Source organism: Vicia villosa, linkage group LG1 (genome assembly GCF_029867415.1).
Source record: "Vicia villosa cultivar HV-30 ecotype Madison, WI linkage group LG1, Vvil1.0, whole genome shotgun sequence".
In the NCBI taxonomy this organism is placed as follows: domain Eukaryota; kingdom Viridiplantae; phylum Streptophyta; class Magnoliopsida; order Fabales; family Fabaceae; genus Vicia; species Vicia villosa.
Genome location: NC_081180.1, coordinates 46,007,294 through 46,029,245, shown reverse-complemented (window position 1 = coordinate 46,029,245; position 21,952 = coordinate 46,007,294). Strand labels below are relative to the sequence as shown.

Genomic DNA, 21,952 nt, shown 5'->3' with positions numbered 1-21,952 from the left:
TTCACTTATTCACATGCTTTAGGTGAATGATACTTTAATTGTGGGAAAAATTTGGCATAGGAGATGTTCACTTATTCACATGCTTTAGGTGAATGATACTTTAATTGTGGGAAAAATTTGGCATAGGAGATGTTCACTTGTCGCATATGCTGAACGCGAATGATACTTTAATTGTGGAATGATATTTTAATTGTGGGAAAAAGTTGGCGTACGAGATGTTCACTTGTCGCATATGCTGTACGCGAATGAATCTTTAATTGTAGAATGATATTTTAATTGTGGAAAAAAGTTGGCATACTAGATGTTCACTTGTCGCATATGCTGTACGCGAAAGATACTTTAATTGTGGGAAAAAGTTGGCAGATTAGATGTTCATTTCTTGCATATGCTTTACGAACGTGAATTATATTTTAATTGTGGGAAAAAGTTGCCAGAGGAGGTGTTCCTATTTTATCCATTTCTTGAGTTTTCAGGTACTTTTAACAATTATTTATGGTTTTTGAATTGTTATCAGATATAAGAATGGGCAGTTGTGTTAATGGGTAATTTGCATATGAATTTCATTGATGTTAATATCTCCTTGGAGAACTGATGCTCCTAAGTTTTTTCTATTTTTTTTATCCATCTAATCTTAAATTACCGTAGAGTTAAAATTATCATCGTACTATAATGAATTTGTCGTTGCTACATGGATTATTTAATTTGCGATAGAATTATCTTGTTGTCTCATCATTGGCATTAAATCCATTGGTTGTGCAAGATATTGTGTTATAATTTTAATCATTCACTTATTATTTGGACTCTAATTGATTATTGGTTGTGCAAGTCTAATCAGGCTGATCATGGTTTGGATTAATTAATTTGGATTAATTGCGGATGGAGTTGATGGAATAAAAATATGTGCTAGATGGTGAATAATAGGGGATTTATGCAATTAAGTTAGAATGAGAATGCAAAGGAGTTGTAGAAACAAGAATGGTTAGATGTTAGACTTTGTGAAGTTTTTATCTCAAGCATTATGTGATTATTTTTGTTGTTTGTAATGGGTTTTGATTTTGCCATGGTTACCTGCACATGTGAATAATGGTAGAGAAGATGGATATTAAATGAATTTGGTTCACTTATTGAGTATTTTGAAACAGCTTTTCGGAGAAATCTACGTCAAAGTTTCACTTATCTGGCGTAGAATTTGCATCTTATAATTTAGTCGGTTTGCGAATTCTTATTGAGTAGTGTTCCTGGACAGAGGGGTTCTGATAATTATAGATGAATTGGATGGACAAAATTCTGTGTTTGTAGAATGTGCAGTTGCATAGAGCTGTTGTGAACGTATTGCGTCACTCAAAGCTCCCAGATCGGGATGAAATTGGCTCACAATTGTTGCACCCCAAAATTTGCCCTCCTAATTTTATTTCTAATTGGCTTATGTTTCTCATTCATTTACATCTTAGGTCGTCATAACTCATGCATCATTAAATCAATAAAGTTGTCTTGGGTTCAAGGATCTTGGAGATTGGGGTTTCTACTTCATTCAAGTATGATTCAGTAAATGTTACTTCGGGTGTTGGATTATAAGATTAAAGCTTTAATTTTTGGGCAGTATGAATCTCTTCTTCATCTAAATTCTCATGAGATTTCATGCCAAGGTGTTCCTTGATGCTTCCACCATCATTTATTTCAAGGAATCCCCATCGTGTGTTCACCAAAGCAAGATATTTTAAGGCCGAGAGCAATTAACCTGGATTAAATCTGATGGTTGAAGATAAGAGTTTTAGCGCAAGACTAATTTAGTTTGATCATAGGGATCCCTTGTTTGGAATTATTCAATGTCATGAATTTAAATGTATGTTCAAATAACTTGATTAGAGTGGGTTGTAAACATGTTGAGTTTGGAGAGAAAATTCGTGCGGGCTAATATGGAGTGTAAGAGTAATTGGAATTCTTTATTCAAAGCTCTTTCAAAGATCACCACAATTTCAACAACAAATGTATTCGTCATCCATTCTCAATATCACATCATTCAAAACCAACATTATTCCAAATATATTCATTCAAGTTCAAATTTACAAATGAAATCCATTATTTACAAACCATACCAATACCCTACTGTTTGTCTACTTTTGGAACATGGAACAGAAAGAAAAAAGAAACATCATATGCTCACTTCTAAACCTAAAACTAATCCCAAGTTCCTCTTCCTTTTTCTTCATGCTCTGCAGCCTGCACTTGAAGTCGAACCGAGCCCGCTGCATGATAAATTCACTTCAGCCCCATATTCCATCTTCAAAACTGAGCCTGTACCTGCAAATCAAACCAGAAAAATGTCATATACACCAATATCAAACAGCAGCCACATCCATATCAAAAACCAGTTTCAGCCAGTACTAACAAACACTGCATAACTCACCTCTAACCAGTTTCAAACCACCAACTAACCTTCCAACAGAAAGCTAACTCATCCTAACAGTTATAACAGAATTGTAACTTCCCTTGTAACTAACTTCTAAAACACCTAACAGATTCCTAAACCAACTCATAACAAACTTAAAAACCTAACTAATTCAGTTATAGCCAATAGAAAAGCTAACAGAATTCTAACTGAATTAACAGAAACTTCAGAAGAGAACCAACCTTTCATCCCTATATAACAGAGACTTCAATCATTCTTGAGCGGCTCCACCATTTTCACTCCATTCATTCTCTCAGTTCCACATCACAAACTCCACGCTTTCACTCTCTTCCATACTCACCCATCTTCAAACTCTGCAACCTCAACCTTCATCTTCATCGAATTAACTCCAAACCTGCACCTCACCATCATCACTATCACAAGCCAAATCCTAAATCCACACATAACAGAATTGAAGAAGAAAATTGAAGAAGGAGAAGAAAAGGGTCAACACCTGAAGATTTCATCATCGTCAATCCATACATAAGTCCGCAAACCTCAATCTTCCTCACAACTTCGCTTTCGTATCGCCTCGACATCACTGCAAATTCTCCAAGAACGAGCCTCATCCAACGTTCATCTCAGCATCACAACCATCGGCGTCACTCTTACTCTTCACCTTCAATCTCCCAAAGAAACGCTCCCATCCACCAACTCCATTCGTTCATCTTCAACAAATTCCTTCAAACAGCATCATCATCTTCGCCTCATCTCTAACTGCAATAACATCAACACAACAACAAATCGTAGAATAACAATCAACAGAGTTTCAAAGCAAAAATTCAGAAATAGAAGAAGAGAAGAAGAAGAAGAAGAGCAAAGAACTGAAGAATAATGGATGCTTAATATTACCTCACCTCTGGTTTTCCTCAACAACCATCTTCGGCTCACATTCAGGTAAGTCTTCGAATCGCTATTTCCATCATTCATCTTCTTTTGCGCCATTGTTGATGCTATACGGTAGATTGTGGTCTTCTGATTGTTTCCCCCATGAATTGAGCAGTAGCGTCCATCATCATCTTGTAATCGCTTTCTTAGGCTTCTTAGGGTTTTGTTGTGAATCAAATACAGAGAATTGAGGGACGAATTAGAAAGAATGAGGTTGGGATTAGAGACGGAGATCGAGGTAGAAGAAGGATTAGTTGCGGCGGCGTTCATAACGCTCGCCGGAGAGGAGGGGAAGGCCATCGCCGTTTTCACGAAGGAGAAACGAGAACGAGAAGTTAAGAGAAAGAGTTGAAACGGCGCAAAGCCTAACCCTAATCCCCAATTTCTCTTTTTCCATTATTTCCATTATTAATTTGTTTTTTTAAATTTTATTTTTTTCTGTATGAAAATCTGATAAAAACAATCCCTGGGTCGTAATTGCTAAGCACACACCTATGAAGCCCATACAACTTCTTTGACAAGAAAATCAAACAATAAAATCGCACATGGGCCGTTTTACCATTTACACCCCACTGGCCCGTGCTATCCATTTTTGGCCAACAATCTGAAACAAAAATAATGTCCTGGGCCTGCCTCAATGGGCCAGCGCCCTAACTGCTATTACACCACTATATTCAGTGCTGCACCCCCCTATATCTATTATTAGAATTTAGTTTTTAATTAGTTTTTTGCCATTTTCATTTTGATAATTAATACTAATTCTCTCTTATTAATTTTGAGACCTTGATAGAATTTTTGTCACATATAAAAATAGTAAAATAATCACAAAAATAATAGTTTTAGGCTTGTATTTTTAATTCACTTGCTTGATTAAATTCTTGTCTTTTTGTCACATAAAAAAATCAATAAAAATAAATAGTCCTTTAAATTTGATTTTTTGTACTATGTTGCATCGTTCACTTTCATGTCTTGTACCATATTTTCAAGTGTTTATGTTAGCCATTTTACACTAATTCTTGTATCGTTATTTACTTGTATTTTTACTTGTAATTTCGATCTCCGCCTATGCTTATACTTTCATGCCGCTTTTTTGCTCCTAACCATTAGGTAGAAACCATGACAACTTTAGGATTTAGAGGCTCCCATCATATTAGGCTAGTTTTCATCTTAGGCTAGTTTTGTTTCTTTTCTTTTCAACTTTTAAAATACTTAATAAATATCGATGAAGATCATACCGTTACTATATTTCATAGTAAGAGAGAAATGATTGAGGCGTAGGCCTTGATGTATGTTCTTTCCTACTTAGCGGAGAAGAAATGATTGAGGTGTGAAGCCTCGATGTATTTCTTAACCGTTGTTTAGAGAAACGATCGTGGTGTAGGCCTCGATGTGCATTCTCTAAATATTCACAAAAGAACTCTTTTTGTATCTCCTTTACTTAGCGGAGAAGAAATGATTGAGGTGTGAAACCTCGATGTATTTCTTAACCGTTATTTAGAGAAACGATTGTGGCGTAGGCCTCGATGTGCTTTCTCTAAATATGCAAAACAAAACTCTTTTTGGTATGATCTAAGTCACAAATTAATTTCCCTTAAAAGACACCCAACCAAAAACATTTCAAAATATCTAATAAAGGCTCAGAGCTAATCAAAGTGAGGAAGTGATGCGATGCCTTGTAGTAGGTTTTCGTCCATCATGGAATCACACATAAAAGACACAAACCAATCTCTTTTCTCTCTTGCCTCCGAGGCATTCTTTCTCTTGCCTTCAGGGCATTCTTTCTCATTAATCGGACACGTTGTTTCCGCTCCATTCCCAGCTTAAGACTCCAGAGGTCGAGCAGCGGAGTGCGAATGTAACGTCGTTCACTAAAAAACACAAAAACAAACAAAAACTAAAGAGCCGAACTACGGCGCTCTGATTCCTGAAAAGGATACGTAGGCATTAGGTCGCGGGGCCTAAGCGAGCACAATTATTTAAAAACCTTATTTTCCCCGTGTTTCTTTTCTTTCATTTGCATGCATTCCCTTAGTGATTAAGCTTTAGATTTATACACCCTTAGAATAGAACAAACATAGGTGGATACCATCGAGTACGATGGGCGTGAGGGGTGCTAGTACCTTCCCCTCGCGTAACCGACTCCCGTACCCTATCTCTGGTCGCAAGACCTTCTCTTATCCTTATTATAGGTTTTCTGATATTCCTTTCCCTCAATGGGATAAATATATTGGTGGCGACTCTGTTGTTTATTTTCGCGAGCGTGCGACAGCTGGCGACTCTGCTGGGGACGTGATAGACCTGTGCTGGTCCATTCTTAGCGAGTCGATCCTAGCCTTTGTTTGTTTCTTTTTTTGGGTGTTTTTATTTGTTTATTTATATGCTTACATCCTGTGTATATATGTTTCCGTATCATGTTTATTTCTGTTTGCATATCATATTTACTTTCCGCATGCATCTGGACTATATTATGGGTCCCCGTGGGGACCACATATTTTCTCTGTTTGCAGGTTGGGTGGGATGTTCTATGAGGTAAAAGGCCCAATACCCAGGCCATGAGTGATACCTTAGGAACTAGGAATAGAGTGGCCATGACGGACAGAAGACGTATGTCTGATTGATCCGATCATGTATCCACGGACAGAGCTTGGTTGAACGAGGCAATATCGTATGATAGCGCCTACTTTCAATCCTCTGTTGGCTTTTTGACCTACCTTATACTAGATCACACCTGTGAAAGGGGTTGGGAAATTTTGTTTTGCAGGAAAACATGCCTCCATCCTACCCTAAGCCATTCAGACTATCTATCATAATCAACGTCGAACCTCTGAATCTGGAGGGTTCGACCTTATGTGACTTATGCAAGGTTATCTATCAGAATCAACGTCGAACCTCTGAATCTGGAGGGTTCGACCATCTTTGACTTATGAACAAGCTGTTTATCCAGAAAGCAACGTCGAACCTCTGAATCTGGAGGATTCGACCATATCTTATTGACCATGAGAAGTTGTTATCCAAGAAGCCTTGATCCTTGATCCTGATTTATGATACATTTGCATCTTCATTAACATTTTTGCATTCATGCATGTGCATCCATGGTTACCAAGACTCTTACCACTCTTCCTCTCCATCAGATCAGTCAAAACGATTCCTCCACACCGATATCTGACAAGAGACAATAAACAAAGAATCATGGGGAATTACAAACAAGATCAAGCTGTTACTGCACATTCCACCACTGAAGCCTAAAGACTTTGTGATTGTCAGAGAACATTTCATTTACATCATAATAAGGCCAGGCTTGCCATTGTATAGATTTCTTTAGTGTTTTCAATTGTATTACTTTTGTTGTTATCAAGTACTTCTCATTGTAAGAAACTCATTCTGTTTGAATAAATAAAAATGTAATATACATGTTTTTCTCAAATCATTTCATCTTTGTCATTATGTTCATTGATACTTCACTCATTTGTCTTAAGCAACTAAAAAAGGAGAATGATGAAAATTCAAAAAACACATGAATCACTAATTGTATGCTTTTGGAACAAAGATCCTGCTGACGATGTACAGGCGTTGTTTCAATTCCTAAACACCGGAGTTATAAGGGAGTGAAACCTTCGTAAACCCCTTTGAGCCTATGGAGTAGTAGTTTCTTTTCAAAAAATGCAAAACCCTCAATCTTAACCAAGGGGCAGGGTAGTCTTCAGTTAGTGCGACCGAGCGCTCAACTTTCAGGTATTCCATCAGAGGATCAATCATATCTTAGATCTCACAACAAAAAGGGAAGAGCACCATCCACAATGGATGTCTCCCGTTCACTAAGAAGAAGGCAGTCACAACATTTTCATCAAGTCAATCACCAAAGTCATACAACTTGTTCCCGAACGAGACAAAAAAGAATGAAAAGAAAGTTATGAATAAAATAAAAAAAGGAAAACAATAGCCCGCTAAGTCAAAAAAAAAAAGAAAGAAAAGCTTTGAAGCAAATGACTTAGGCAAAAATTAGGGCATATCCCGCTGGACAACGAAAACCAAAATCAAAAGAAACTTTTTGTCCAGGCAAAAATTAGGGAAAGCAAAAGACAAAGCAAAAGAGCAAAAATCCTCCAAGGGACAAGTTGTCGTGATCATCGACGAAAGCACCAAAGGGTGGCTGCCACCTCCATCAAAGTTGCAAAGGATCCTCATCCATCACAATTCTTCCTGAAAGGTGAGCTCGTGTCAAACTAACTGAACGTAGGACTGGAGAACATCACGAAGAGGGGTGGGTTAAGTAGAACTTGAGCCTTTATCCTTTTTTTTCTCAAACCGCGAACCCGGCCCCGTTACAACCCTCGAAAGTCCTAATTGAAGTAGGGTTCGTTCCGAAAGCATACAAACTGTAAAATCATGTCAAACTGACTCCTAACGTTGCTATGTCAATTGTGTTAGTATCAATACAACATTTTGACAAATAAAACTCTTCTTTGAGATTAACATGTGCATTGCATTCTCATTATCTTTTCAAAACAGAATTGCCTCTAATCAGAAAGTAAGTACTTGATACCAAGGAAAGTTTAACATCGAAAGTCAGTCAAGTAATCTTACAAAGGCAAAGGTTGGTCATCCACAAAGCAAATCTCTGAAGCACCCATCTGGTGGAAGAGTTCCCTTCAATCTGGGGCATTCATCCCTTCATCCACACTGGGGCAGACCATTGCACATCTCCATGATTCAAGCATGTCAAAATTCTATCTCAAAAGGTCATACAAGCTGGGGCAAGCTAGTAACAAGTCATCTTTTCATCCCCAAGCAAGTGTCAGATATCAAGACAAGTGTTGAGGAGTCAAGTCAACACCTCGCCTTCACAAGTGCTATCCTTCAAGCAACAACTTTCCACAAGGGCATACTCCATCCACTCCTGGCATCTTGGAAACTATCATCCCATTCATAATCATACAATCATCATGCATATCATTGCATTCTCATTATCATTTTTTCCACATGATCCAATCATCAATAAAGCAGGGGCATCTACCCTACCTTGACTCTCAAACAGAATTTCAGAACTCCGCCTAATCTATTCCACAAAGCAGAAATCATAATCAATCAGTACACTGCATATAGAATCCATAACATTGCATCATCAGAAGTGCATTAAGTAAGTCAAACATTTGCATGTGAAGCATAAGCCAAGTTACTCATCAGATGGGTTCTCTACAAGCATTCAATTGATATTCCACCGGATCACTCGGAGTTACCATTGTGGTGTCATCTCCCAAAGTCAATCATGTTCATCTTTCTTCAACCCAGAGTTGATGTCTTTGTGTTCAACCCAGAGTTGACTTTCCTTTCATCTTTTAACCCCGAGTTAATTATCTCTTCCCACTCAACCCAGAGTTGACGGTTATCCCTTTTTCAACACAGAATTGATGTTTTGGTGTTCAACCCAGAGTTGATTTCCTTTTCAACTTTTAACCCCGAGTTCATTATATTTTCCCACTCAACCCAGAGTTGACGGTTATCTTATGTTTTTTCCATTCAACCCAGAGTTGACTTTTACCTTTTATTCAACCCAGAGTTGATCCCTTGTCTTTTCCCACTCACCCAGAGTTGACGGTCACCTTTTATTCGACCCAGAGTTGATGTTTGCCTTTTATTCAACCCAGAGTTGATGCTTATCTTTTTCCCACTCAACCCAGAGTTGATGGTTGTCTTGTTTCTTTCCCACTCACCCAGAGTTGACGGTCACCTTTTATTCGACCCAGAGTTGATGTTTGCCTTTTATTCAACCCAGAGTTGATGCTTATCTTTTTCCCACTCAACCCAGAGTTGATGGTTGTCTTGTTTCTTTCCCACTCAACCCAGAGTTGACGGTTTCCTTTTCTCTTTCCCACTCAACCCAGAGTTGACGGTTATCTCTTTTCTTTTCCCGCTCAACCCAGAGTTGGCGCTTATCTTTTATTCAACCCAGAGTTGATCCCTTGTATTTTCCCACTCAACCCAGAGTTGATGGTTATCCTTATCCTTTTTCCCACTCAACCCAGAGTTGACGGTTATCTCTTGCCTTTTCCCGCTCAACCCAGAGTTGACGTTTACCTTTTATTCAACCCAGAGTTGATCCTTATCTTTCTTTCCCTCTCAACCCAGAGTTGATGGTTGTCCCTTATTCAATCCAGAATTGATTCCTTTCCCTCTCAGCCCAGAGTTGATGGTTGTCCCTTGTTCGATCCAGAATTGACTCCTCCTTTCCCGCTCAACCCAGAGTTGACGGTTATCTCTTGTCTTTCCCACTCAACCCAGAGTTGACGGTTACCTCTTGCCTTTTTCCCTCTCACCCAGAGTTGACGGATATTTCTTAATTGTTTCTCCTTCACCACTCAACCCAGAGTTGACGGATGTCTCTTATTCAACCCAGAGTTGATCCTTGTCTTTCTTTCCCACTCAACCCAGAGTTGACGGTTATCATTTGTTCAATCCAGAATTGACTATCTCTCTTTCCCACTCACTCAGAGTTGACGGCTATCCTTTATTCAATCCAGAGTTGATCCTTGCTTTCCCACTCACCCAGAGTTGACGGTTGTCTTCTATTCAACCCATAGTTGACCCTTATCTTTTTTCACTCAACCCAGAGTTGATGGTTATCCTTTATCCTTTTTCCCGCTCAACCCAGAGTTGACGGTTACCCTTTATTCAATCCAGAATTGATTCCTTTCCCTCTCAACCCAGAGTTGATGGTTATCCCTTATTCAATCCAGAATTGATTTCTCTCTCTCATTCAACCCAGAGTTGATGGTTATTCCTAATTGATCATCTTTCCTCTTTCAACCCAGAGTTGAATTACCTTCTCTCAACCCAGAGTTGATGTCTACCTATTGTCCTCAACCCAGAGTTGATTTCCCTTCATCCTTCAACCCAGAGTCGACCCACGTTTCTTTTTCAACCCAGAGTGGACGTTTATTTCATTTCTAACCCAGAGTTGATTTACTTTCTCTCAACCCAGAGTTGATGTCTATCTCTTGTTTTCAACCCAGAGTTGATTTTCTTTCCTTCTTTCTCAACCCAGAGTTGATGCCTATATCTTGTCCCATTAATACTAATTTCACTTTCCGTTCTCAATCCAGAATTGATGTTTACCTCTTATCCAACCCAGAGTTGACCTCCCTTTATTCTTCGACCCAGAGTCAACCCACCTTTCCTTTTCAACCCAGAGTTGATGTGTATTTCATTTTTGACTCAGAGTCAATTTGATCAATCCAGAATTGATACATTCTACCTAAGTGGAGTTGACACCATCTTTTCCCCAGTGGATAACATCTCTCATCAGGCAAATTTTCGGGTTTACTTGGTATTTAATCTTCTTCTACCTTGATTGCTCGAAAGGCTAGCGCCAATCTCGCCTTCAAGTTTGAGGCGATTAAATAGGGGCAGCTGTTGCACCCCAAAATTTGCCCTCCTAATTTTATTTCTAATTGGCTTATGTTTCTCATTCATTTACATCTTAGGTCGTCATAACTCATGCATCATTAAATCAATAAAGTTGTCTTGGGTTCAAGGATCTTGGAGATTGGGGTTTCTACTTCATTCAAGTATGATTCAGTAAATGTTACTTCGGGTGTTGGATTATAAGATTAAAGCTTTAATTTTTGGGCAGTATGAATCTCTTCTTCATCTAAATTCTCATGAGATTTCATGCCAAGGTGTTCCTTGATGCTTCCACCATCATTTATTTCAAGGAATCCCCATCGTGTGTTCACCAAAGCAAGATATTTTAAGGCCGAGAGCAATTAACCTGGATTAAATCTGATGGTTGAAGATAAGAGTTTTAGCGCAAGACTAATTTAGTTTGATCATAGGGATCCCTTGTTTGGAATTATTCAATGTCATGAATTTAAATGTATGTTCAAATAACTTGATTAGAGTGGGTTGTAAACATGTTGAGTTTGGAGAGAAAATTCGTGCGGGCTAATATGGAGTGTAAGAGTAATTGGAATTCTTTATTCAAAGCTCTTTCAAAGATCACCACAATTTCAACAACAAATGTATTCGTCATCCATTCTCAATATCACATCATTCAAAACCAACATTATTCCAAATATATTCATTCAAGTTCAAATTTACAAATGAAATCCATTATTTACAAACCATACCAATACCCTACTGTTTGTCTACTTTTGGAACATGGAACAGAAAGAAAAAAGAAACATCATATGCTCACTTCTAAACCTAAAACTAATCCCAAGTTCCTCTTCCTTTTTCTTCATGCTCTGCAGCCTGCACTTGAAGTCGAACCGAGCCCGCTGCATGATAAATTCACTTCAGCCCCATATTCCATCTTCAAAACTGAGCCTGTACCTGCAAATCAAACCAGAAAAATGTCATATACACCAATATCAAACAGCAGCCACATCCATATCAAAAACCAGTTTCAGCCAGTACTAACAAACACTGCATAACTCACCTCTAACCAGTTTCAAACCACCAACTAACCTTCCAACAGAAAGCTAACTCATCCTAACAGTTATAACAGAATTGTAACTTCCCTTGTAACTAACTTCTAAAACACCTAACAGATTCCTAAACCAACTCATAACAAACTTAAAAACCTAACTAATTCAGTTATAGCCAATAGAAAAGCTAACAGAATTCTAACTGAATTAACAGAAACTTCAGAAGAGAACCAACCTTTCATCCCTATATAACAGAGACTTCAATCATTCTTGAGCGGCTCCACCATTTTCACTCCATTCATTCTCTCAGTTCCACATCACAAACTCCACGCTTTCACTCTCTTCCATACTCACCCATCTTCAAACTCTGCAACCTCAACCTTCATCTTCATCGAATTAACTCCAAACCTGCACCTCACCATCATCACTATCACAAGCCAAATCCTAAATCCACACATAACAGAATTGAAGAAGAAAATTGAAGAAGGAGAAGAAAAGGGTCAACACCTGAAGATTTCATCATCGTCAATCCATACATAAGTCCGCAAACCTCAATCTTCCTCACAACTTCGCTTTCGTATCGCCTCGACATCACTGCAAATTCTCCAAGAACGAGCCTCATCCAACGTTCATCTCAGCATCACAACCATCGGCGTCACTCTTACTCTTCACCTTCAATCTCCCAAAGAAACGCTCCCATCCACCAACTCCATTCGTTCATCTTCAACAAATTCCTTCAAACAGCATCATCATCTTCGCCTCATCTCTAACTGCAATAACATCAACACAACAACAAATCGTAGAATAACAATCAACAGAGTTTCAAAGCAAAAATTCAGAAATAGAAGAAGAGAAGAAGAAGAAGAAGAGCAAAGAACTGAAGAATAATGGATGCTTAATATTACCTCACCTCTGGTTTTCCTCAACAACCATCTTCGGCTCACATTCAGGTAAGTCTTCGAATCGCTATTTCCATCATTCATCTTCTTTTGCGCCATTGTTGATGCTATACGGTAGATTGTGGTCTTCTGATTGTTTCCCCCATGAATTGAGCAGTAGCGTCCATCATCATCTTGTAATCGCTTTCTTAGGCTTCTTAGGGTTTTGTTGTGAATCAAATACAGAGAATTGAGGGACGAATTAGAAAGAATGAGGTTGGGATTAGAGACGGAGATCGAGGTAGAAGAAGGATTAGTTGCGGCGGCGTTCATAACGCTCGCCGGAGAGGAGGGGAAGGCCATCGCCGTTTTCACGAAGGAGAAACGAGAACGAGAAGTTAAGAGAAAGAGTTGAAACGGCGCAAAGCCTAACCCTAATCCCCAATTTCTCTTTTTCCATTATTTCCATTATTAATTTGTTTTTTTAAATTTTATTTTTTTCTGTATGAAAATCTGATAAAAACAATCCCTGGGTCGTAATTGCTAAGCACACACCTATGAAGCCCATACAACTTCTTTGACAAGAAAATCAAACAATAAAATCGCACATGGGCCGTTTTACCATTTACACCCCACTGGCCCGTGCTATCCATTTTTGGCCAACAATCTGAAACAAAAATAATGTCCTGGGCCTGCCTCAATGGGCCAGCGCCCTAACTGCTATTACACCACTATATTCAGTGCTGCACCCCCCTATATCTATTATTAGAATTTAGTTTTTAATTAGTTTTTTGCCATTTTCATTTTGATAATTAATACTAATTCTCTCTTATTAATTTTGAGACCTTGATAGAATTTTTGTCACATATAAAAATAGTAAAATAATCACAAAAATAATAGTTTTAGGCTTGTATTTTTAATTCACTTGCTTGATTAAATTCTTGTCTTTTTGTCACATAAAAAAATCAATAAAAATAAATAGTCCTTTAAATTTGATTTTTTGTACTATGTTGCATCGTTCACTTTCATGTCTTGTACCATATTTTCAAGTGTTTATGTTAGCCATTTTACACTAATTCTTGTATCGTTATTTACTTGTATTTTTACTTGTAATTTCGATCTCCGCCTATGCTTATACTTTCATGCCGCTTTTTTGCTCCTAACCATTAGGTAGAAACCATGACAACTTTAGGATTTAGAGGCTCCCATCATATTAGGCTAGTTTTCATCTTAGGCTAGTTTTGTTTCTTTTCTTTTCAACTTTTAAAATACTTAATAAATATCGATGAAGATCATACCGTTACTATATTTCATAGTAAGAGAGAAATGATTGAGGCGTAGGCCTTGATGTATGTTCTTTCCTACTTAGCGGAGAAGAAATGATTGAGGTGTGAAGCCTCGATGTATTTCTTAACCGTTGTTTAGAGAAACGATCGTGGTGTAGGCCTCGATGTGCATTCTCTAAATATTCACAAAAGAACTCTTTTTGTATCTCCTTTACTTAGCGGAGAAGAAATGATTGAGGTGTGAAACCTCGATGTATTTCTTAACCGTTATTTAGAGAAACGATTGTGGCGTAGGCCTCGATGTGCTTTCTCTAAATATGCAAAACAAAACTCTTTTTGGTATGATCTAAGTCACAAATTAATTTCCCTTAAAAGACACCCAACCAAAAACATTTCAAAATATCTAATAAAGGCTCAGAGCTAATCAAAGTGAGGAAGTGATGCGATGCCTTGTAGTAGGTTTTCGTCCATCATGGAATCACACATAAAAGACACAAACCAATCTCTTTTCTCTCTTGCCTCCGAGGCATTCTTTCTCTTGCCTTCAGGGCATTCTTTCTCATTAATCGGACACGTTGTTTCCGCTCCATTCCCAGCTTAAGACTCCAGAGGTCGAGCAGCGGAGTGCGAATGTAACGTCGTTCACTAAAAAACACAAAAACAAACAAAAACTAAAGAGCCGAACTACGGCGCTCTGATTCCTGAAAAGGATACGTAGGCATTAGGTCGCGGGGCCTAAGCGAGCACAATTATTTAAAAACCTTATTTTCCCCGTGTTTCTTTTCTTTCATTTGCATGCATTCCCTTAGTGATTAAGCTTTAGATTTATACACCCTTAGAATAGAACAAACATAGGTGGATACCATCGAGTACGATGGGCGTGAGGGGTGCTAGTACCTTCCCCTCGCGTAACCGACTCCCGTACCCTATCTCTGGTCGCAAGACCTTCTCTTATCCTTATTATAGGTTTTCTGATATTCCTTTCCCTCAATGGGATAAATATATTGGTGGCGACTCTGTTGTTTATTTTCGCGAGCGTGCGACAACAATGAGAACCATAGTGCTGATGTCAATGATCAAGTTTGTTAGGGCGAATCGGTGATTCTGGATGAGACATGAATCAAGTTTGTTAGGGCAGATCGGTGAGTCCGGATGAGACATGAATCAAGTTTGTTAGGGCAGATCGGTGAGTTCGAATGAGACATGAATCACCATGTTAATTCTGCTGATACCGCCATTTGGAAGATAAGTATTTCTCACACATTCTATTGGTCGAGTATGATTAACTATTGTTTGTTTACAACGCTTTGTTTGATGATCTAATGTCATATAACTCAACTTACAATGTGTATGTGTTATCTATATGTTGTGGTGTCGATTTCTGTGTCTTGCAAATTGCAATGCATTTTGATTTTAGAGTTACATTTGGAAGATTGTGAAAATTGTTGGGACAAATTAGCACTGCTATGGTTAGAAAAGAAATTGAATATGACACTAACAGGATGACGGGGAAATCAAATCAAATATCTCGTGTCTCTATTCATCTCAGCATCTACCTGCCAACTGTTGTCAATTTGATGCTGGTAGATATGCCTGTTTTAGCAAATGTCGCAGTTGAGGGACGGATAACCAGAAGGTAGAGACATTTAATGCTATCAAAATTCCTAAACAAGTTGGCCCTGCTGGTGAAAGAACATTTGGTGTAACATGAATACTCAATGATTTCTCATTTTTGGGTATCACGGTGGTTATTATTCCGATTTTATCGACATGCTCATTACAAGCCAGAAAGATAAGTAACTCTTACCTTTTAACTTCCTAAAATCACATCCGACTACTATCTATTAACTAAAGTATCCACAAATGCTCATCTTTATAGACAAGATAAATAAACTATTAATGTACGAATATAATGGAGATTATAGTTGTTTAGGGGCTTACTCTACAGTTGGTTGATAATAATCACACTAGATTCATCCCTGATTCCTGTTGTTTCGTCACATTATAAGTTGCAGGTTGTTTCTACCAGGATAGAGGTTCATTTGGTGAACTCATACGCCAATTGTATGACGTGGTAATGATGTTTGATTACTACTTTTAAATGTTTGCAGTAATCATACGTGATGACAACGACTACATATCGAGTCTCATGGGAGGAGAAATCAAGATTGCAATGATCGGAGATGACAAGTCAAGCTCTATTATCATCGTAAAAGCGTCGGATTGAAAATAACAATGACAGGTCAGCGTTTCTTTTGCTTCTCGTAAATAAATGGAAGCGTGCCATCCTATGTTCCAAACCGGACGTGGAAGTTAAGGTGGTTGAGGTAAATCATGTGTACCAATTACAATAGCTCCACTTCAGTTCCTCTCGGCAAATAGTATCAGATTTCCAGGAGTCGTAACCGAGCATGAAAGTTCGCCCACGATGAAACCTGAAGCCGTTATATTCAAGAAACATGGACCTGGATGGCTTCCACGATTATGGTACTGTTTTGGGTGACTACAAAACTAAAAAGATCATATGAAAGCATGATTACTAGTCTTAGGGATATTGGAATATCATACAGACTGGGAAGCAATTCAACAAATATACTTTCCCAGCAACTCTTATCTGTTTGAAGATTGGATAGTAGAAAAATGAGTTGGGTTCATTGGAAAAAGGTATGCTAGGAAAGAAAGGAAGAGGGATCTAGGTATAAAAAATTCAAGGGTGTTCAACCTAGTACTATTAGGAAAGTGGGAATGGAGATTACTTACAAAGAAACAAAATTTGTGGGTTAAGGTTTTAAAATGTTAATATGGTGAAATCATTGGTAGAGTGAGTAAAATTGAGAGAATGGGGTTGGCTTGTTTGCAGGACATAAAAAAAGAAGTAGAAAGTGAGTTGTGGGACATTAGATTATATTGGTTCTTTGAAAGTTTGTGAATGAAATTAGGAAGTGGAGCTGAATTGCATTTCTGGACCGATTCTTTGATAAAAGGTATAATCTCGAAAAACAGGTATGTGGGACAGTTTGGTTTAATCGAGAACAAAAAGGCTTCATGTGGTGAAAGAGATGTAGAAGACATGACTTGGAACATAAGGTTGAAAAGAACCTTGAATAAAGAGAAAAGGAAACTCAAAGAATTATACTGAAGGAAGATTCAGAAGCTAAGTGGAATTGGGATAAATATCTTATTCGGTAAATGAAGCTTGTTCCTCAGTTTTGATGAAAAGCACAAGAGATGGTGTGAGGAATTTTGCAGCTGCGCGGAGTATTCTGATCCCGCTTAATGTATTTACACTAGTTTAGAGAATATGGCAAAATAAAGTCCCTACTAAAGACAGCCTGGTAAAGAGGGAGTTTTGAATGGATCTAAAGTTGCGTGTTCATTCGGATGCAGAAAAGAAGATAATGTTTCTCACATTTTCTTTGATTGTCCAAAAGTCAGTGAGGAAGTTCGGTACGCAATCTTTCGGTGGCTGAATGTATCTACAATAATACATAATTTAATTTTGGGGTTTATTGGATAGCGGAAGGGGAAAAAAGAGAGGTTTCTGTTATTGTTTTCAAAATGAAAATTGTGTTGAAACCTCTTCTTTTTCTAAAATCTATATTTGGTTCTGTTTAGGGTAAAGCTTATGTTAGAATGATTTTAAGGTGACATGAGATTATTGTTGTCTATATTGCAGAGTTCAAAAGAAAAGCAATATGTTGTCGTCTGTGAATCCACTGATATTCTTTGATGTAATTCATGAATCCCGACAGGTTCTGATTGTTTTCATATTTCCCTCTTACTTGATTTTTTTCATTTCTTGAGTTTCTTAATTTTGTGATGTAACTTTATAAATTATTTATGGTTTTTGAGTTAACAGAATTTTGCAGAATTGGGCAGATGATGAATCTGAAATTGTTTTAATGGGTAATTTGCGTCTGAATGTCATTGATGTTAATAACACCTTGGAGAACGGTTGCTGAAAAGTCTATATTTGTTGATGTATTTTGTTTTCTGTTTTTGTGGATCCATCTAGTCTAAAATTGACCGTTTCATTAAACTTATCATCGTACTAGATTGAAATGGTCATTGCTACCTGGATCACTTGATTTGCGATAGAATTAAATTACTATTATTATTGTCCCTTCATTGGCATTGAATCCATTGGTTGTGCAAGATATATTGTGTTCTAATTTTAATCATTCACTTATTAGTTGGACTCACTGACTAAGTTGGATCTCGGTCTAGGATTGATTCACGTTGGTTGATTTTTTAAAATCTCTTTGGTTATTCTATGGGGCTACTTTAAATTGCTTGCCAAAGTAAAATGACATTTATAAGACTAATCAGGATTGATCATGGTTTGGATTAATTGATTTGCATTAATTGCAGGTGTAAAAAGACTGCTATATAGTAAAGAAAAACAGGAGCTAGATGGTTCGTTATGGGAGATTCGAATGTGATAAATTCAGAATAGGAATGTAAAGGAGTTGGAGAAACATGAAGGGGCTAGATGTTACTTTAAGAAGTTTTTATCTAAAGCAGAACTAATTTAAAAAGTTTTTTTATCTAAAGCAGAACTAATAGATTTACTCTTAATTGGCAGGAGATTTAATCAGTCAAATGGCCAGAAAACATATCATTTGGAAAAAAGGTTAATAACACCTCTTTCACTTGTTAAATAGAAGAAAAGTTAACGAGATTAGTTGTATAGAAGTAGATGGAACAAAACAGGAAGCGGTTTAGAAGATAAAGAATGAAGTTTTCAATTAGTTCTTAGGTCTATCTAGAGACAAAAAGAGGAAAGACCAAGTATGCAGAGTTTTCTACTTAAACGCATTTGAGATGAAAAAATTGAGAAATGTTGTTTGGGATTCCGAGAGTTTGAAGTGCTTTGTTTTCTGTTTTTTTATTCATCTATTTTAAATTGACCGTATCATTAAACTTATCATCGTACTAGAATGAATTTGTCATTGCTACGTAACATTGATCACTTGATTTGCGATAGTATTATATTATTATTATTGTCCCTTCATTGGCATTAAATCCGTTTGTTGTGCAAGATACCGTGTTCTAATTTTAATCATTCACTTATTACTTGGACTCACGAACATTAATTTAGTTATTCCAAGGGGAGTACATTAATTTTTATTTATAAGACTAATCAATGGTGATCATGGTATTGATTAATTGCTGTTGGAAATAGGCTGCTATGGAGTAAGTTGATGGAAAAACAGATCAGGTGCTAGATGGTGGGTGGCAAAAATCACGCTCAAAATAGTTTAGAGATGGAGGATGCAAATTCAAAGTTAATGAGATTAATTGTATAGAAGTAGATGGAACAAAATAGATAGGGGTTCAGGAGATAAAGGATGAAGTTTTTAATTATTTCCCAGGTCTATTTAGATAGCAAAAGAGGAAAAGAATGGTTATGCAGAATTTTGAATTGAAACACATTCGATATGAAGATAATGATTTTCTCATAGCTTAAAAAAGAGAAAGATTCAAGCAGGAAATATTATGTTTCTTTACAAGATAACGTGACTCCATGTATTACAAAGCATAATTTTCTATTCCATACTAACAAATGCTCGTTATTTCTAAACGGGAATGACCACTTAGCTGGAAAAGAAATGACGGAGCTAACCGAAATAAATGAAATCAACAGCGAATCATTCATTTGTGATATTGCTTTTGATCCTTGAAGATATTCAATGAATGGCATTGCTGGAGAATTGTATTCTACTATTCATGTAACTCCACAAAATGTATATGCTGCCTCTTTCTGTAAGTTTACTACTGTCATATTCAAATTTGATTTTGGGTTCAGTAAATGATATTGCAGAATGCTATCCAACAGTCATGTTTCTAGTTTAATTTGGTTTGAAGTGGGGAATTTATACTCTCTATATTCCTTGGGTACTAAATTGTAAGGTTACCCGGTCTCCCATAGCTTTATCCTAAATAATGGACCAGGTTCCGGTGCTTTTGTGGCATCAGACACACTCTCACTCATTTTCTTTTCTTTTGCTTTGTTTTTCTGTTTTACTTTCAATTTTATAAAAAATAATTAGTCATTAATGGTATAGAAATTCAAAGTCACTGAATTCATCCACTTAAATGTTTGTAGTATTGGTTTCTATTTTATACATGGAACTGGGAATTGGTGAAAGGTGCAAGACAACCATAAATCAACTTCTAAGAGGTGTGACAATTATTCGTTGACTAGACAAGACGCTTTGCAAAATCATGTCAGTATGATATATAAGTGAAATTCTGCAAGTATGAGTTAAATTTTGCAAAATCATTTACACGCATACCTGATTTGGTTTTGTTTCGGTTTATAAATTTTTGAGATTGTTTTTATGGTGGTTGTTTGAATTATTATAATGTAGAGGGAAAAGAAAAGCGAAGTGATGATAGAAGTTCATTTGTCTGTCAATCCGCTGATATTCTTTGATGTAATTCATGAATCCCGACAGGTTCTGATCACTTTCATATATCCCTCTTTTGCTTATTTTTTCGTTTCTTGAATTTCTCGATTTGTTGAATCAATTATGGGTCATTTATAGGTTTTGAACTGTTATCAGAATTGGGCAGATGATGAATCTGAAATAGTGTAAATGGGTAGTTTGCATCTGAATATTGTTGATGTTAATATCACCTTGGAGAACTGATGCCCTAAATTCTATGATATTTGTTTATGTGTTTTGTTTTCTGTTTTTTCTGTCTATAGTAATTATCATCGTACAAGAATGAATTGGTCATTGCTACATGGATCACTAGATTTGCGGTAGAATTATATTATTATGGTCCCTTCTTTGGCATTAAATCCATTGGTTGTGCAAGATATTGTGTTCTAGAATTTTAAAACATTCACTTATTATTTGGACTGTCGGACAAAGGTGGATCTTGGTAGGTTTAGGTTTGATTCTTGATTTTTTAAAATCTTTTTGGTTATTCCAAGTGGATATATTAATTTGTAAATAAAGTTAAATAGCTGGCCAAAGTAAATGAGGTTTTTAAAACTAGTCAAGGATGATCATGGTTTGGATTAATTGTTGGTTGAAAAAGTCTGCTATGGAGTAAATTGATGGAGCTGATTGAAAAACAGATGTTAGAAGGGGAATGCAAAGGAGTTGGAGAAACTAGAAGTGTCTATATTTTAGACTCTGAGAAGTTTTTATCAGAAGCAGAACTGATAGATTTCTTGTTAATTTGCAAAAGATTAACATGGTCCAAATTAGAGGGCTTAACAATGAGTTGTGTTGACAGATTCATATTTTCAAAGGGATGGTTACTCAAATGGCCAGAATGTTTCCAATTGTGTTTGGATAAAAGCCACTGTCCAATTCTAATTCTCGAAAAATTGAGGTCCATTTATAATTCTTGAGAAAATGTTGGATATGTTATAATTTGTTAATAAAGTTAAATCACTGGCCAAAGTCAAAAGAGACTTTTAAAATGCATCAAAGATGAGATGATGACATTCTCATAGTTGAATTTAGAGAGAAGGAAATAAGAAAGGTTGGTTGAGAATTGTGTGAGTTCGAAATATATAACATAAATTAAGTTTATTGAGTAGTTTTGGAATGTGATTAAGGTGTACTTTCACATATTCATTGTTGAATTCATTCTAATGGCAAAATAGTGTGGAGCTAATAGTGCTTTTTTTAGCATTGATTCCAAAGATTGAGAATTTGGTGAAGCTAAACTGGTCGATATTTTTATTTAGTAGCACGTGGCTATAAAAGTTATCTCTGATATGCAATTTGGGTTTTTAGAGGGCCAACAGATGGTAGATCGAATACTCATAGCAAATGAGTTAGTAAATGATAAGAAGCATTGATGTTTAAAGTGGATTTTGAAAAAGTGTTGATGTAAAAGTGGATTTTGAAATATCATATGACTTCTTTGAGTTTGTGAAAGGTAAATAAATGGAGAGGCTGAATTTCATAGTGTCTTTGAACTTCAACTATTTAATGTAGGTCATTGGAAGCCTCGCAAAAAAAATTGAAGTTGGTAAAGGTTGCGTTTTCCTATTTT

At 36.8% G+C, this 21,952-nt stretch overlaps 2 long non-coding RNA genes, 4 other non-coding genes and 1 pseudogene across 6 annotated transcripts; 5 read left to right on the top strand and 2 right to left on the bottom strand.

Moving 5' to 3' along the window:
• Positions 1-521: 521 nt before the first annotated feature.
• On the top strand, positions 522-600 carry LOC131645522 (small nucleolar RNA Z101; annotated as a pseudogene).
• A 1,419-nt stretch (positions 601-2,019) lies between these two features.
• Positions 2,020-3,580, bottom strand: LOC131605390 (uncharacterized). The gene is made up of 3 exons (XR_009284673.1): positions 3,302-3,580; positions 2,632-3,166; positions 2,020-2,301 (listed from the first exon to the last, which is right to left on the bottom strand). It is a non-coding gene; the product is annotated as an uncharacterized LOC131605390 (long non-coding RNA).
• Positions 3,581-11,386: 7,806 nt separating this feature from the next.
• On the bottom strand, positions 11,387-12,947 carry LOC131605385 (uncharacterized). Its single transcript, XR_009284672.1, has 3 exons — positions 12,669-12,947; positions 11,999-12,533; positions 11,387-11,668 (listed from the first exon to the last, which is right to left on the bottom strand). It is a non-coding gene; the product is annotated as an uncharacterized LOC131605385 (long non-coding RNA).
• A 4,659-nt stretch (positions 12,948-17,606) lies between these two features.
• Positions 17,607-17,690, top strand: LOC131645557 (small nucleolar RNA snoR14). The gene has a single exon (XR_009297160.1). It is a non-coding gene; the product is annotated as a small nucleolar RNA snoR14 (small nucleolar RNA).
• A 107-nt stretch (positions 17,691-17,797) lies between these two features.
• Positions 17,798-17,891, top strand: LOC131645514 (small nucleolar RNA Z101). Its single transcript, XR_009297131.1, has one exon. It is a non-coding gene; the product is annotated as a small nucleolar RNA Z101 (small nucleolar RNA).
• A 2,423-nt stretch (positions 17,892-20,314) lies between these two features.
• On the top strand, positions 20,315-20,399 carry LOC131645550 (small nucleolar RNA snoR14). The gene has a single exon (XR_009297157.1). It is a non-coding gene; the product is annotated as a small nucleolar RNA snoR14 (small nucleolar RNA).
• A 98-nt stretch (positions 20,400-20,497) lies between these two features.
• LOC131645500 (small nucleolar RNA Z101) lies at positions 20,498-20,591 on the top strand. The gene has a single exon (XR_009297117.1). It is a non-coding gene; the product is annotated as a small nucleolar RNA Z101 (small nucleolar RNA).
• The last annotated feature ends 1,361 nt before the right edge of the window (positions 20,592-21,952 follow it).